This window comes from Leptonychotes weddellii, unplaced genomic scaffold (assembly GCF_054177405.1).
Source record: "Leptonychotes weddellii isolate Sample4059 unplaced genomic scaffold, ASM5417740v2 HiC_scaffold_14299, whole genome shotgun sequence".
Taxonomy (NCBI): Eukaryota; Metazoa; Chordata; class Mammalia; order Carnivora; family Phocidae; genus Leptonychotes; species Leptonychotes weddellii.
This window is the reverse complement of record NW_027723530.1, coordinates 1-5,235: the sequence shown is the minus strand read 5'-3', so window position 1 is coordinate 5,235 and position 5,235 is coordinate 1. Positions and strand designations below refer to the sequence as shown.

General features: G+C 58.7%; 1 long non-coding RNA gene across 1 annotated transcript; it reads right to left on the bottom strand.

Annotated features, from left to right (window-relative positions):
- Positions 1–4,055: 4,055 nt before the first annotated feature.
- On the bottom strand, positions 4,056–5,228 carry LOC145718338 (uncharacterized). Its single transcript, XR_014141732.1, has 2 exons — positions 4,477–5,228; positions 4,056–4,178 (listed from the first exon to the last, which is right to left on the bottom strand). It is a non-coding gene; the product is annotated as an uncharacterized LOC145718338 (long non-coding RNA).
- Positions 5,229–5,235: the final 7 nt, after the last annotated feature.

Here is a 5,235-nt window from a genome sequence, read left to right as displayed (position 1 = left end):
GGGACCCCCTGAGCCCCCAGGGCCTGGAGGGAGGGGTGTGGGTGGGAGCGTGGACGTATGCATGTGGGTGTCTGGATGCCCACCTCTGCGGACGTGAGTGAGTGTGTTAGCTTGAGAGTGAGGCGGTCAGTGTGTGGTCAGGGGCACGTCTGTGAGTGTGTGTAGCGGGGTGTGAGTGTGTGAGTGTATGTGGGTGTGTGGCTGCTTGTATGAGGGGCCTGCCCCCAGGGCCTGTGCCTGGTCCTGCCCCACTGTCTCTGTGTCCTTGTCTTTAATGTTTTCTTTGCAGCTCTCCATTCCTTTCTCCTGTCCCATCTCTGTGTCTCTCTCCCCCCAGCTCTGTCTCTCCCACTCTCTAACTCTCTCACTGACCCTGGTGTAGTCTCCCCTTCCTGGACCCTCCGTGTCCCCAGGTGTGCGATGTGGGTCCTGTGTGAGCCCTGGGGAGAGTGTGCTTGTCCTGGTCCACAGCCCAGGACAGTGCCCAGTCTGCCCCTGGCGGGAGAGAGGGAGGATGCGTGGGTGCAGGGCCAGCAGAGGTCAGTGGCAGGCTGTAATGCCAGGGTCCCAGCCAGCCTGGCTGCTCTGTGGGCACAAACCTCCCAGCCCTTGGGGGCTGCATGCCGATGAGTCCCGTGGCCAGCCAGAGCCCCCCGCCCTGGCCTGAAGGGCATGGGTGTCAGAATCACCTGCACAGATCCTAGCAAAACGTAGGCCGACCCTGGGCTGACCCAGCCATGGACCCTGGCTGACCCTGGTGGACCTAGGATGACTTTTGTCTAATTCTGGCTCATCTTGGCCTAAGTCCTGACCCTGGTGGACCCTGGCTGATCCCAGGCTGATGTTATCTATCCAAGGTGATCCCAGCTGACCCTGGACAGACCCCGGTTAACCCTGGCTGATGGGGGCCCATGTGAGGTGGGGGCTGGGGCGTTCTACAGGTTTTGGGAACCTCCCTGCCACCACATTGCCCTTTGGGCTCCAGCCCCTTGCCCAAGCTCAAGACCCATCTGGCCAGGTCTCGGTTTTCGGGCCTGATTCTGGGAACAGCAGTCTCTGGTGGGGACACCTGGGCCAGACTGCGCTCATAATGACTCAGCCTCCCCCCAGGGCTATTTTGGGTGTTCAGCAGGTGAAGCCTGAGAAGAAAGAGAAAAACAAGCGAACACAAACACCGTTGCCTCTACCCCGTCCCCACTCCTGCACTGGAGCCCTCTCCCCCAGTAACCCCTGCGTGGGTGACCCTCATGGACTGGGGGTCTGGCTCATGCCCCCTGGGCCCTGGACTTGGCCTGATTCTCTTTCCCTCAAGTCAGCACACTGGGCTGTGGAAAGGATGAAACCAGATGTGGGAGTCACCACCTCATCCTCCATCCAGTGCCCAGGCCAAGAGGGTCTTGGATCCCCTGGGAGGATTCCTCTCCTTCATGTGGGTCACTTCTGATGAAGGTCAGGACTAAGGACCCAAAGCATGGGAACAGGACTCCAGATATAAGTGTGATGCAGGCCATGAACTAGGGCTCCAACTCAGAATAAATGGGCATTGGGTCAGGACCTGACCCTGTACTGGACACTAGGACTCAGCTTTTAGGACAAGGGCTCAGTGACCAGGAACTGGGATTACTGACCAGGACCAGGGCAGAGTGACTGGGACCAGGGCCAGTGACCAGGACCAGCACCCAGTGATTGGGACCTGGGCTCAGTGATCCTACCAGAGACCAGTGATCAGGAGCAGGGTTCAGTGGCTAGGACTGTGGATAAGTGATCAGAATAAGATGATTGGGACCAGGGTGCAGTGATTAGATCAGGCCACAGTGTCCAGGACTGGGACAGAGTGATGAGTACTGGGGAAAAATGACCAGAACCAGGGCTCAGTGACCAAGACGAGGGCTCAGTGACCAGGGCTAGGGTTCAGTGACCAGAACTAGAGCCCAGTGATGAGAACCAGGGCTCAGTGATAAGGACCAAGTCCCAGTGATCAGTGTTAGGTCTCGGTGACTAGGACCAGGGCCCAGTAACCAAGACTAGGGCTCAGTGACCAGGACTAGAGCCCAGTGTTGAGGACCAAGGCTTGGTGATAAGGACCAGGCCCAGTGATAAGACTAGGGCTCATTCATAAGGACTAGGGCTCAATGACCAGGACCAGGGCACAGTGACCACGGTCAGGGCCCAGTGATGAGGACCAGGGTTCAGTTATCATGACCAGGACCAGGGCTCAGTGATTAGTACCAGGTCACAATGACCAGGACCAGGGCCCAGTGATCAGTACTAGAGCTCAGTGACCAAGACCAAGGCCCGGTGATCAGAACCAGGGCTCTGTGACCAGGACCAAGGTCCAGTGGTTATACCAGGTCTCAGTGACCAGGACCCAGGCTCAGTGATCATGACCAGGGCCTAGTGATTAGGACCAGGGCCCAGTGACCAGGATCAGGCCTCAGTGATCATGACCAGGGCCTAGTGATTAGGACAGGGGCTCAGGGACCAGGACCAGGGCCTAGTGATCAGGACAAGGGCTCAGTGACCAGGACCAGGGCTCAGGGATCAGGAACAGGGCTCAGTGACAAGGACCAAGGCCCAGTGATCAGGACCAGGCCTCAGTGATCATGACCAGGGCCTAGTGATCAGTACCAAGGCCCAGTGATCAAGACAAGGGCTCAGTGACCAGGACTATGGCTCAGTGACCAGGACCAGGGCCCAGTGACCAGGACCAGGCCTCAGTGATCATGACCAGGGCCTAGTGATTAGGACCAGGGCCCAGTGATCAGGACCAGGCCTCAGTGATCATGACCAGGGTCTAGTGATTAGGACTAGGGCTCAGTGACCAGGACCAGGGCCCATGAACAGGACCAGGCCTTAGTGATCATGACCAGGGCCTAGTGATCAGGACCAGGGCCCAGTGATCAGGACAAGGGCTCAGTGAGCAGGACTAGGGCTCAGTGATGAGGACCAGGCCCAGTGACCAGGACCCAGGCTCAGTGATCATGACCAGGGCCTAGTGATTAGGATCAGGGCCCAGTGACCAGGATCAGGCCTCAGTGATCAAGACCAGGGCCTAGTGATTAGGACAAGGGCTCAGTGACCAGGACCAGGGCTCAGTGATCATAGCCAGGGCCCAGTGATCAGGACAAGGGCTCAGTGATCAGGACCAGGGATCAGTGACAAAGACCAGGGCCCAGTGATTAGGAACAGGGCCCAGTGATCAGGACCAGGCCTCAGTGATCATGGCCAGGGTCTAGTGATTAGAACCAGGGTTCAGTGACCAGGACCAGGGCTTAATGATCAGTACCAGGGCTCAGTGACCAGGATCAGGGCTCAGTTACCAGAACCAGGGCCCAGTGATTAGGAACAGGGCCCAGTGATCAGAACAAAGGCTCAGTGATCATGGCCAGGGCCCAGTGATCAGGACCAGGCCTCAGTGATCATGACCAGGGCCAGTGATCATGACCAGGGCCCAGTGATCAGGACAAGGGCTCAGTGAACAGGACTATGGCTCAGTGACCAGGACCAGGGCCCATTGACAAGGACTGGGCCTCAGTGATCATTACCAGGGCCTAGTGATCATTACCAGGGCCTAGTGATTAGGACCAGGGCCCAGTGATCAGGACCAGGTCTCAGTGATCATGACCAGGCCTCAGTGATCATGACCAGGGCTCAGTGACCAGGACCAGGGCTCAGTGACCAGGACCAGGGCCCAGGGATCAGTACCAGGGCTCAGTGACCAGGATCAGGGCTCAGTGACCAGAACCAGGGCTCAGTGACCAGGATCATGGCTTAATGACCAGAACCAGGGCTCAGTGACCAGGATCAGGGCCCAGTGATCAGGACCAGGGCTCAGTGACCAGGACCAGGGTCCTGGGTGCAGTGCTTGGGGGTAGTCTTGCTTCATACTGTCCTTGGTGAAGGACAGTCTTATCCTGTGCCTGTGCCTTATGCAGGACCAGATCAGGTGGGCTGTCGGTGAAGGGGGCCTCACCTTGGGCTATGAGGCAAGTGTCCCCCTCTCCCAAGCCTCTGTCTCTCTCCTTCCCCCTCCTCTCAATTAGAGTCTGAGAACCTTTGTCTTTGGGATCAGTTTATTGCACCAGCAAGGCCTGTGTGTGGGGTGAGTTGGCAGCTTCTGAACAGGGCTGAGCTATGGCATCCAGCTGGGGTTCCAGGAGGCTCCTCCAGACTCCTCCCTGCAAACACAGTGGGGTCAGGGCCCAGGGGAGCTCCTTGCCAATGCCCTTTCCCCAGCCCTGCCTGCCTCAGGGGAGATGGGTTGAATCCTTCAGTGACTGTATCCAGGGGTGCTAACTCCCAGATCCTGCTGAGGGACATTTCAGCTCTGCCCCCAGGACTGCCCATATCTTCAGTGTCTATGAGGGGGGACCACCTCCTTGGGAAGTCAGACCCCCAGGGGCGGGGAACAGGCAGATGTTCTGGTGGTTGACCCCCTGCCCCAGCCAGCCCTGCCCTCTGCCTCCTCACCCCTACCTGAGCCTGGCTGGCCTCTGCTCAGTACTGGGGGCCCTCTCTGCTGTCAGCTGGGCCCCGCATGCTTGTCACAGTAAGTGCTGTGCTGTAGAAGAGACTCAGTAGGAAGAGGGTGAGCAGGGTGACGGTGGTGGGCCACAGGCTGGCTCCTGGGGCGTCTTCCTCCAGGTCCTCTTGTGGCAGGTCCAGCACCAGCCAGGGAAGTGGCTCCCGGCAATCTGCAAGACACTGTGGGCCTGCCAGACCCATGCCTGCGTGGGTGGGGGCCGAACCAATGCCTTCCCTTCCCATGTACCCTCAGGGTCAGGACAGGGGCAACAGGGGTGCCCTCTCTCAGGTCTGAGGCTGCCTCAGGGAGGGTGAGGTGACAGGTCCCTAGAGGACCCCAATGCCTAAAGGAGTCCTGGCAGGACCTTAGGGAGAGAGGCCTGGCATGGTGAGAGGGTGAGCATTGGCCTTGCTGCTCTAAATAGAGCCCAAGACCAAGGCCTCCTGGCTCCCAGCCCCATGGGCGTGCTCACCAAGCCCTCACCAAGCCCTTGCTTTTGGCTCAGCCTTGGTCTGGACCCTGGCTGGGGTCAGAGAGGACCAGACATGCCACTCTCAGGGTGCTCCAGATTGAGACATAAATCTACACCTGGGGTTCAGTGTGCCAAGGGCTGGATGGGCATGTTGCCTTCCCAGGGAATGTGGCTGATAAGCTACAAGGAGCATGAGGGAGGCCCAGGTGAAGGCCACCAGCACAGGCTGTTTTCAGGA